This window comes from Rhinoderma darwinii, chromosome 1 (genome assembly GCF_050947455.1).
Source record: "Rhinoderma darwinii isolate aRhiDar2 chromosome 1, aRhiDar2.hap1, whole genome shotgun sequence".
NCBI lineage: Eukaryota > Metazoa > Chordata > Amphibia > Anura > Rhinodermatidae > Rhinoderma > Rhinoderma darwinii.
Window position 1 is genome coordinate 80442945 of NC_134687.1, and position 12626 is coordinate 80455570.

Below are 12626 nucleotides of genomic sequence, written 5' to 3' on the forward strand. Positions count from 1 at the left end.
TATATAAATGCAAAAAAGCCAAGGTCTGAACATGTAGGACCCCTAGATAGTGGTAATGGGGAGTTGGTCACAGGGGATCAAGAGAAGGCTGAGATACTAAATGGGTTCTTCAGCTCTGTATATACAACAGAAGAAAGAACAGCTGATGTAGCTGGTGCCAGTGCTGTTAATATATCTGTTGATATATACTGAATTGGATGAATGTAGATATGGTGCAAGCTAAATTAAATTAAAAAAACCGTACACAAGGCCCCAGGACCAGATGGGTTACGCCCTAGAGTTCTTAAGGAGCTTAGTTCAGTTATTTCTGTCCTCCTCTTCATAATATTTAGAGATTCTTTAGTGACTGGTATAGTGCGAAGGGACTGGCGCAGGGCAAATGTGGTGCCTATTTTCAAAAAGGGCTCTAGGTCTTCCCCGGGTAATTATAGACCAGTAAGCTTAACATCCATTGTGGGGAAAATGTTTGAGGGGCTATTGAGGGACTATATACAGAATTTTGTGACAATAAATAATATTACAAGTGACAGCCAGCACGGTTTTACTAAGGACAGAAGCTGTCAAACCAACCTGATTTGTTTTTCTGAAGAGGTGAGCAGAAGCCTAGGCAGAGGGGCCGCTGTGGATATAGTGTTTTTGGGACTTTGCAAAGGCATTTGACACTGTCCCTCATAGACGTCTAATGGGTAAATTAAGGACTATAGGTTTAGAAAATATAGTTTGTAATTGGAATGAGAATTGGCTCAAGGACCGTCTCCAGAGAGTTGTGGTCAATGATTCCTACTCTGAATGGTCCCCGGTTATAAGTGGTGTACCCCAGGGTTCAGTGCTGGGACCACTATTATTCAACTTATTTATTAATGATATAGAGGATGGGATTAATAGCACTATTTCTATTTTTGCAGATGACACCAAGCTATGTAATATAGTTCAGACTATGGAAGATGTTCGTGAATTGCAAGCGGATTTAAACAAACTGAGTGTTTGGGCATCCAGTTGGCAAATGAAGTTTAAGGTAGATAAATGTAAGGTTATGCACCTTGGTACGAACAACCTGCATGCATCATATGTCCTAGGGTGAGCTACACTGGGGGAGTCACTTGTTGAGAAGGATCTGGGTGTACTTGTAAATCATAAACTAAATAACAGCATGCAATGTCAATCAGCTGCTTCAAGGGCCAGCAAGATATTGTCGTGTATTAAAAGAGGCATGGGCTCGCGGGACAGGGATGTCATATTACCACTTTACAAAGCATTAGTGAGGCCTCATCTAGAATATGCAGTTCAGTTCTGGGCTCCAGTTCATAGAAAGGATGCCCTGGAGTTGGAAAAAATACAAAGAAGAGCAACAAAGCTAATAAGGGGCATGGAGAATCTAAGTTATGAGGAAAGATTAAAAGAACTAAACCTATTTAGCCTTGAAAAAAGACGACTAAGGGGGGACATGATTAACTTATATAAATATATTAATGGCACATACAAAAAATATGGTGAAATCCTGTTCCATGTAAAACCCCCTCCAAATACAAGGGGGCGCTCCCTCTGTCTGGAGAAAAAAAGGTTCAATCTATAGAGGTGAGAAGCCTTCTTTACTGTGAGAACTGTGAATCTATGGGATAGTCTACCGCAGGAGCTGGTCACAGCAGGGACAGTAGATGGCTTTAAAAAAGGATTAGATAATTTCCTAGAACAAAAAAATATCAGCTCCTATATGTAGACATTTTTTACTTCCCCTTTTCAACTGTACAAACTATGTAACTATGTAGCTGAACTATAAAATATTAATTTAATATTATTATTTTCTTCATATAAAAGACAATCCCCAAAGAAAATCAATCATAGGATGCTTATGGAGGATAAACTCAGCTGAACTCCTCTTCAGTAAAGAAGTTATTCCAACTCTTCAAAGTTGTCAACTGGATTATGAATGGAATCTGTCAAGTTGATTTCAATTTTAAATGCATATGAGTGGCAACTGGGCAATGATTCGCCTTGCTTTTGCTTTCTGCAAAATCAAAAGAGATTCTTAATAACTACATATAAATGTTGAGATATCCCAAATGGTTTTAGTTTATTTAGAGCCATCTTAATCAAAATAACTGTCAAAATAACTAATAAATTAGCAGAGGTCCCACAGATAGAAAATCAGATTGTGATATCAAGTATTCTGTTTTATATATTGTTGTTCGTTAAATAATTATGTTTAATAAAATGTTGTATTTCCAACTATTACCCTCTTACTCAATCCTATAGCAAAGTTTGAATCCCTAAAGGACTTAACCCTTTAATGACCCAGCCATTTTTTGTTTTTACGTTTTAGTTTTTCACTCCCTGCCTTCTAAGAGCCATAACGTTTATATTTTTCCGTCAATAGAGTGATGTGAGAGCTTATTTTTTGCGGGATGAGCTGTAGTCTTTATTGGTACCAGTATTTGGTACATACGATTTTTTTGATCACTTTTTATTTATTTTTTATCGAAAAACAAAGATTCGGGCGTTTTAACATTACATTTATTTTACACCATCACCGTGCGAGTTAAATAATGGTATATTGTAATAATTTGGACTTTTGCGGATGCAGCGATACCAATTATTATTATACATTTTTACATTGCCCTTGGGATAAAATGGGAAAAGTGGGGTTTTTGGAACTTTTAATTTTGTATTTTTTTTACACATTTTATTAGTCCCCGTAGGGGACTTGAACCAGCGATCGTCAGATGTATTGCAGTATATTGTAATTTTCACAGGGCTAGAGACATGGCTTAGCAGAGGCAGACAGAAGGCAGACCTGGGGGTATATTAGGCCCCCGGGCTGCAATGACAACCATGCGACCCCCCGATCATGCTTTGAGAGGACAGTTGGGCTGTCGGAGGGGGCTGCCCCCTCCTTCTACGGTATAAATGCCGCACAGTTATTGATCACGGCATTTAACTAGTTAAACAGCCAGGAACAGCGTGGTCACTGTTCCCTGTCGTTAGAGAAGCGTGTGAGCTGTAATACACAGCTGACAGCTGCGGTGTATGGAGCGGGCTCAGCGAGTGAGCCCGCTCCAAAAATCGCCCCCAGGTTCAGGACGTTCATTTTCGTCACGGGTCTTTAACAGGTTAAATCAGAAATCCAGTCAAAATTAGCTTATGATATGTCCTAGATCAGTGATGCGCAACTGGTATCCTGGAGGCGGTCCTAATGTGTCTCCAGTGCGGCCCCAGGAGAAGGTGTTCCTGTATGTTTAGTGCTCTAACCAATCTTAGTGGCTCAGTGGTAATCACTGTTGCCTTGTAAAACTGGGGTCCTGGGTTCAAATATGTTGCCATGTTTGCCTGGGTTTCCTCCAGATACTTTGGTTTCTAACCACACTCCAAAAGCACACAAATGGATTAATTTACTTAATTTGTTAACTCCCATGAAATTGACATCATTGATTGTCTTTGTCTGAGATGGGAATCTACAATTTTTTTTACATTGTTTGTTTATGTACAGTCATGTGAAAAATAAGGACTTCCCATGAAAACATTTGCTGTTTAGAAGGAAAATCAGGACAAGACAAAAGATTACCCATGAACACTTATATAAACACCAGGCAATGTAATAGATGGAGCTACTTGGCCACAGTACGAGGAGACATGTTTGGCCTAAACCAAATACAGAATTGCACCAGAAGAACTGGATACCAACTGTAAAACATAATGGTGAAAATGCAATGATTTGGGTTACTTTTTTTTGCATCAGGACCTAGTTAGCTCACAATTATAAATACTTAATTCTATCATAGAGTCTTTGAGAATAATTTGAGTCTAGGCTCAAACCAGCCCGGAGGGAAACTGAATTAACAAGTGGTTCACCCTGCATGTTCTGCCAATAGCCTCTAACCCCCACCCCCCCCTCCCGCCCCCAAGCAGAGCACAAAAGATAACTATATTCACTCTGGTAAGATGACAGATATCTTGCATCCTGCATTAGTGCAGCGGGCCCATCTTCTGCCACCCTCTTGGGCCCCTCCTCCTGAACATGTGCATTGACCCCTTAATCTATCCATGCTGCTGCTGCTGCATCCTCACGCTGCTCAGACGGGGAGAATTTCCCTTCTGCCCGCCCACATCCTGGATGGCGGGATCAGACAGCATTCCCCTTACAAACAATGGTAGCGTCTGGCTCTCTGAGTGAGTAGACAACAAAGGGGCTAATCCAGGCAGCAAGCTGAGCCTGCCAAGATAAATAGTGTGTATCCCAGTAATAGACCCCTCCAAAAAATAAAAAAGGTATGGTATTGTAATATACCTTACTTTTTTTCCAATCCTGTGTCAGATTGCATTCCCTTTTCAATCACTTCCCGCCCTGTGATGTGATAGTTTATCACGGTTTAAGGGTCAATTCTGTGAACCATGGACATTTTTAGGGTGTACATCGGGAGCTTTTATAGGGCCATAAACATAGGGCCCATAAACATAGGGCTAAAATGTAATGTGCACAGGCTCTAAAGATGTCCACATATGTTTGAAACTAAAGAAAGCTTATACTCTACTTGCCCTGCTTATGTTGTATACAGTGCATTCAGACCCTTTAACTTTTTTTACATTTTGTTATGTTGAAGCCTTGTGCTAAAATAAAATAAAATTAAAATTTTCCCAATTATTCTGCACACAATACCCCATAATGACAACAGAATCTTAGACATTTTTGCAAATTTATTCAAAATTAAAAACTGAAATTTCTCATGGACATAAGTATTCAGACCCTTAGTGTCATACACTTGAAATTTAGCTCTGGGGGCCTCCCATTTTTCTAGATTATCTGTGAAATGTTTCTACACATTGATTGTAGTGCACCTGTAGTAAATTCATTTGATTGGACATGATTTGGAAAGACAAATCCCTGTCTATATAAGGTCTCAAAGCTGACAATGCATATCAGAGCAAAATCAGCGATAAGGAGGAAAGAACTTCCTGTAGAGCTCAGAGACACAATTGTGTGGAAGCACAGATCTGGAGAATGGCACATATATATTTATGCTGCCCTGAAAGTTCCCAAGAGCACAGTGGCCTCAATAATTCTTAAATGGAAGAAGTTTGGAACAACTTTTCCTAGAGCTGGTCGCTCCACCAAACTATGTAATCAGGGGAGAAAGGCCTTGGTAATAGGGGCGACCAAGAGCCCAATGGTCACTCTGGCTGAGCTCCAAAGATCCTGTGTGCAGATGGTAGAAACTTCCAGAAGGTCAACCATCACTGCAGTACTCCACCAATCTGGACTTTATGGCAGAGTGGCTAGAAAGAAGCCTCTCCTCAGTAAAAGACAAATTAAATCCAACCTTGAGTTTGAAAAAAGCACCTAAAGGACTTTCGGACTGCCAGAAACAAGATTTTGTGGTCTAATGAAAACAAGATTTAACTTTTTGGCCTCAATTCTAAGCGTCATGTCTGGAGGAAACCAGGCACTGCTCATCATCTGCACAATACCATCCCTACAGTGAAGCATGGTGGTGGCAGTATCATGCTGTGGCGATTATTTTCAGTGGCTGGGACAGGGAGACTGGTCAGGATTGAAGGAAAGACAAATGGAGAAAAGTACAGAGATATTCTGAATGAAGACTTGATCCATAGTGCTCTGGACCTCAGACTGGGCCGAAGGTTCACCTTCTAACAAGACAATTACCCTAAGCACACAACCAAGATGACACAGGAGTGGCTTAGGGACAACTCTGTGAATGCCCTTGAGTGGCCCAGCCAGAGCCCTGACTTGATCCCAATGGAACATCTCTACAGAGATCTAAAAATGGCTGTCTACCGACGGTCCCCATCCGACCTGACAGAGCTTCAGAGAATCTGCAGAGAAGAATGGCAGAAAATCCCCAAATCCAGTGTGCAAACCTTATGGCATCATACCCAAGAAGAATGGAGGCTGTTATCCCTGCCAAGGGAGCTTCAACTAAGTACTGAGTAAAGGGTAATAAATTAGCAAAGAGTCCTAACATTCCGTTTTCACTTTGTCATTATGGGGTATTGACTGCAGAATGATGAGGAAAAAACATGATTTTTTTTTATTTTAACATAAGGCCTCAACATAACAAAATGTGGAAAAATTGAAAGGGTCTGAAGACTTTTTGAATGCATTGTATATGCATATATAATATATATGTATCTAGCTATATGTATTATGTACTGTATATGCTTACTATTGCTGTGGCCGACTAGGTTTTCAGTGTAATACTACTGTTTGTGCATGTCAGGATGTTTGCTGTTCTGCTTTTGAATCCTTAGCATTTTGTGCTGTGCTTAATGTTCTTCTATGTGATTCTGCCTTTACTCTGTACACCAATACATGTAAGTTATCATTGTATTATGTGTGACCTCACTGTACTGGTTCTCTTCTATACCAGACTTGCACATACTTCTTCAGTACCCTGTACGCTTTGTTAATTTTTTAAACTTAATAAAATTACAATTTAAAGAAGTAACTTTACAGGGATTCCTTTCTCATGACTGTATATGTATCTATATATGGGCTTTTCATATGCCTGTTGTCCATGTTCCCTCCATATGTTATTCACCAAAAACAAGACTAGATCTTGGAAAACCTGCTTTGGAAAGCTTTTCTTCTGCTTCGTCCAAACCTGTTTTTAGCTAAATAAATTAGATAGAGAAAATGCTGTCCACAAATACAGCTGTACAAAAATGAATATCAGTGTGTGTTGGATTTACCACCAATATCATAGATGCATGTGAGAAGATCAAGCTTAATGGGGGGGTTAAAAAGTTTGGTGTTTCATATGGCGGTCTTAATATAAAGAGCGGTGAAGTAAAATGGACCTAATTTATTAGGAGGTGCATGCCGCTGAAAAATGAGGTACATTTCTAGCAGTCCTTGCCCCAGATTGGGAAATCTATGGTAGCGATCAGTTTCTGGCATAATCAAAAGTACGTTTGCTGGGCGGAGGCAGAATAAAAATGCAAACGTCGCAATTTTTATTTTTTTGCACAAATTGTGACTTTTCTACACCAGAAAACTGGGGTACAGTGCTTAATGAATGTGTGTGTGTGTGTGTGTGTGTGTGTGTGTGTGTGTGTGTCTCAGAACAGTTGGGTAGCATCTCCCTAAGAGAGATATTTATAGATTGACACAACTTGTATTAGTTTGTAAAACTGAAATTTGGGGTTGGCCATTCCATATATTTTAGAGGATTCTGAATATAAATATTTAATCTCCGGATATCCTGCTGTGCTTGACATCAATGAGGTATACCTAGTAGTACAAGAAAAAACATGACTGGAATTTATTGAGTGGAGTTTTGCCTCCTGAATAACCAGAATATACATTGCAGTCTGGTAGTGCCAGTGCCATTAAGGCTCTGGATTAAGTTTTTCTTACATATTTTTATGTAGTTTAGCTGGAATAAAAAAAAATCCTATAGGGAAAGAAGATTTAATCCTTGTGCAGACGTACATTCGCTGAACATATATTTTTTGGTTTAAAAATATAACATGTTGTTTTACATAATCTGTGTGTATGAGTAATGACAAATTGACAAGAAAACTTTCAGGGATTTGAAATACAAGTTTTAGATTAGTCTCTTCATGGTGTGGCATTACTGTAAGGACACACATGGGGCATTTTAAGACTAGTAGCAGGGGGACACGGTGTTAAAGAAATCTCGGATGCCACCCGGTGTACTCTATGCAGAAAAGGAATAAAACAGAATAGAAAATGATATCACTGAACTCTGCACTCATAATGACAATATTTTATTCTACAGCAGTCATCCAGACTTCACATTTAAAATGAGTACAATGTGTACTTCTCTACAGGAATCGGTGTTAGTCTCTGTCACATAATAAGAATAATAGCATCCCGGGTGCAAAGAAATCCATAGCTAGAAAGGTCACACTCTCAGGTGCCATACTGTATGGACGTCTGGGTGTTTTCTTACTCATACATATCAATACAGAGATCCTATGGGAGAATGGCATACATAAGCATATACAGGCTCATCAAATGGATGTGATTGTGTCAGCAAACATACAGATATACATAATGTGCCCATGAGATCTTGACTTAAGGGCCACATAGACACAAAAAAATGCACTACAATGTCTATGCACTCTTCCTGGTAATTACATTTAGCCCTATTCTTTATTTTTTTTAACAAAACACAAATCTATTGTATCTACATTTGCTATCCCGCTATTCAAGCTGTCTATAGTTTTCAACAATACTGAAAGGAAGCAAGATGTTTCCATCTATAATAGATACTGTATCTCTCCCCATATATCCAGCTCTAAAGGTCCTCTTAAGGCCCTATTACACTGGCCGATTTTGGCCACTGCAGCGAGTGCCGATCAACGAGATAGCTCATTGATCAGCGCTCGTTTGCTCCTTTCACACGGAGCTATGGATGGGCAGGAGTGGTTATTACTCCGATCGATCGTCCCCATACATTATAATCATGTCAGCAGCGCGTCTCCCTGTTCCACAGGGAAATGTGCTGCCGACAACGATAATATTTTACTTTTTTAAAACGGTACGATCAACAGATGAACAAGCGTTGCTCGTTCATCTGCTGATGGCTGCCCTGTTTACACATGGAATTTATCGTCAACGAACGTTCTATGAACGATCGTTTGTCCGATAATTGCCAAATGTAATACCCGCTTTACACTGGCCAATTTTGGCCAGAGCAATGAGCAGCGATCAACGAGACACTTCGTTGATCGGCGCTCGTTTGCTCCTGTCACAAGGAGCTATGTATGCGGACGAGCGCTCGTTACTCCGATCTCTCGTCCCCATACATTATTAACATGTCGGCAGCACGTCTCCTTGATTACACCGGGTGATGCGCTGCTGACAACAATAATGTAGTTTTTTAAAATGATACGATCAACTGATGAACGAGCATTTGCTAGTTCATCTGCTGATCGCTGCCCTGTTTACACAGAGTTCTATGAACGCTTGTTTGCCCGATAATTGGCCAGTTTAAAAGGGTCTTTTGTCCATCCGGAAACATTTACTTGAATATTTGGGAATGATATTGGCAGATTTTACTATAAGCTGCACTTTTACAGTCTTTCTGCTATATTTTTACTGACCCTTTAATGCATATTGTAGTATAAGAAGTAAGTACAGGATGCATTTCCATTTTACCTAATACAGAAGCCTTTTGTATTTTATGTACTTTCTATAAATAAAATACATACCACAATCGATGTATAGTTTCATCCCCAGGATCACCAGTCCAAAGGTTCTGAGTCACTGAGTCACTGAATGCATGATAACAGCCTGTAACAAAAAACATATACAATCATGTTGTTTTTCAGTATCTACAGTATAATACCTTTTTGTTTGTTTTTTGTTACACATTGTTGGGTGGTGTTACTGTATCATATGAAACAAAAACCAGTTTGGATAATCTTGTTTCAGACTGAGCCCTCTTAGGTTGGACAGGTTTTTAGATAGAAAAATTCCATCGCAAATTTGCTTTCTTTTTGTTTCTTTTTTGAATTCTTGACAGAAATTCAAGGCTGACCCTCGGATTTCTACCGCGGATTTGCAGTTTCACCTGCTGCGGATCCTCACGCAGATTAAACCCATTTAATGGCACTAATTCCCATATGGCTACCAGACGCAGTTTTCACACAGAATCCACGTTAAGACGTTAACTGTCACTACTTTTTTTTCCGCTATGTATTTTCTAATTTTGAAAAACAATTTGACAACAATGGAAGAAATAGTTTATGCAGATTCCGACTCAGACTTTGGAACAGAATCTGCATCCAAATCCACATGCTTATTCCGTTGTGTGCACATACGCTTACTAGAAACCAACAAGGGGACTGCTGAGAGTGAATCAGCAGATGGCAGGGGGGATGGTATTGTAGACTGACAGGGTGCCTCTCAAGACAACCATTATTTTCATGCAGTATCTATGGTCCAAGAGAAGTGCAGAACTACATGGACATTAACTAACATGAGAGGGCTCCATGCGCACGAACTAAAGGCTTTCATTTTTTTTATCATACACATGCAATATTCGTCTGTTGTACATTCTCTCTTCCGCTCCTTTCAGTTCATCTTTTCTTTCCACACACATAATTTGCCTATTATGTTGTTTTCAGTGTATGTCTACAGTATATATCTTTCATATCTTTATTTATTTTTTACACAATTTTATTTTTTTTTGCTTCATTTATGTATCAATGTAACTTTAGTGGTTATTCATTTTAACCCATTAGTGACCACCCATTAGTGTTTTTACGGCGGCCAATAACGGGCTTTATTCTGATGCAATTGCCTTTTTACGACACTGCATCATAATAAATAAACAGAGCAGGGAGACAATAAATCTCCGAAGACGACACAGAAGTATTGCACTGTATTATAAAAGCGATTGGATGATCGCATAGTGAAGTTCCCTAGTGGGACTATTAAAAAAAAAAGTTTAATATTGTTAATAAAAAATGTAAACGTGAAAAAAAATTTAAAAACCCACTTTTTCCCCTTACAAAATGCTTTATTATTAACAAACAAAAAAAAAGTTACACATATTTTGTATCGCCACGTCCATAACAACCCCAACTATAAGATTATAACATTATTTAAACCGCTCGGCGAATGCCGTCAAAAATAAAATAAGTAAAAAAATGTGATAAAAAGTGATCAAAAAGTCGCATGTACTCCAAAATGGTACCAATAATAACTACAAGTCTTCCTGCATAAAAAAAAAAAGCCCTCAAACAGCTGAATTGGCAGAAAAATAAAAAAGTTATGGCTCTTCAAATATGGAGACACAAAAACAAATCATTTAGAAAAAAAAGTGTTTTTACTGTGTAAAAGCAGCAAAACATAAATCTATATAAATGTTGGTATCATTGCAATCATAACAACCCGCTGAATAAAGTTATTGTGTTATTTATACCACACGGTAAACTGCGTAAATTTAGGATGCAGAAAAAGTCTGGCGAAATTGCTGGGGTTTTTTCTTTCCCCCCCCTGAAAAATAGTTAATAAAAATTAATCAATAAATTCTATATACCCCAAAATGTTGCTCTTAAAAAATACAACTTGTCCCACAAAAAAACAAGACCTGATACAGCTATGTCGACGCAAAAATAAAAAAGTTATAGCTCTTGAATGAGACGATGGAAAAACATAAAAATAGTTTGGTCATTAAGGCCTAAAATAGGCTGGTATTAAGGGGTTAAATCAACCATACAGATGTAGCAAAGTTTAACTTGACTCTGATCATTTGCTGCAGCATGATATCACACCACAAAAGCTATTGAAAAAGTCAAGTTAAAGTTTCTTGTCACTTTGAATTTAACGTTAGAGTATTTAAGAGCCAAGATATAGATAATGGAAAATCATGGCCTGAATGAAAGTCTACATTCTCCTTCGCCGCCTTGTGCAGAAAAAGAAGTGGAAGAATGTGTATTAAAATAAAATTTGATACTTATAGCAGGGGCGTAGCTAGGGGGGGGCAGGCGGGGCACGTGCCCCGGGCGCAACCCGGAGGATAGGGAAGGGGGGCGCCGAAGAGCAGCTGATCGCTGCTGACAGGCGTCCCGTATGTCGGACACCTGCAGCAGCTTAGGAAGAGCCAGGACATTACGGCGTTCTGACTGGGGTCTGTGACGGCCAGGGAGTGGACCAGTCCAGTCACCTGACCACACGTCGGTGACATGAGGTCAGATGACTCAGGTCAGGGGACAGGTCCACTCCCGTGCTGCAGCCTTCCAGCATCTGCCTCTACTCTGTGCTCTGCACACATGCCGAGAAGCAGAGAGGAAGCTCCGCCCACACACAGCCCGTCCTGACCTGTCAGCAAGGAGACATGGTGAGTGTGTGTGTAGTGTGTAATGTGTAATGTGTGTCTCTGTGTTTGTATGTGTATATGTTACAGTGTGTGTGTGTGTGTGTGTGTGTGTCTGTCTGTCTGTCTGTCTGTCTGTCTGTGTGTCTGTGTGTCTGTGTGTCTGTCTCTGTCTCTCTGTGTCTCTGCATGTGTTTGTCTCTTACATCTACTACATTATCTGTACTCAGAGAGTTATCACTGTGTTATCTGTTGTGTTACATAGGACTGCAGGGAACCATCTACTACATTATCTGTACTGTGTGCTAAATTACAATCTCAGCTCTGCTACACAGTACAGATAATGTAGTAGATGTTACCTGCAGTCCTGTGTAACACCACAGATAACACAGTGATAACTCTCTGAGTACAGATAATGTAGTAGTGTTACCTGCAGTCCTATGTAACACCACAGATAACACAGTGATAACGCTCTGATTACAGATAATGTAGTAGTGTTGCCTGCAGTCCTATGTAACACCACAGATAACACGGTGATAACTCTCTAAATACAGATAGTAGATGTTACCTGCAGTCCTATGTAACACCACAGATAACACAGTGATATCTCTCTGAGTACAGATAATGTAGTAGTGTTACCTGCAGTCCTATGTAACACCACATATAACACAGTGATAACTCTCTAAATACAGATAGTAGTGTTACCTGCAGTCCTATGTAACACCACAGATAGCACAGTGATAACTCTGATTACAGATAATGTAGTAGCTGTTGCCTGCAGTCCTATGTAACAACACAGATAACACATTGTGCTAAATTACA

At 39.5% G+C, this 12626-nt stretch overlaps 1 protein-coding gene across 2 annotated transcripts in view; it reads right to left on the bottom strand.

Annotated features, from left to right (window-relative positions):
- Positions 1 to 12626, bottom strand: part of SGCZ (sarcoglycan zeta) — a 982319-nt gene that overhangs the window by 715954 nt on the left and 253739 nt on the right. Inside the window, exon 2 of one of the 2 annotated variants that reach the window (XM_075860061.1) lies at positions 9193 to 9274. The exons of the other annotated variant lie outside the window; for it this stretch is intronic. The gene's annotated coding sequence lies outside the window, so the exon portion shown is untranslated. The remainder of the gene's footprint in view (positions 1 to 9192; positions 9275 to 12626) is intronic. 2 annotated transcript variants of the gene reach the window in all.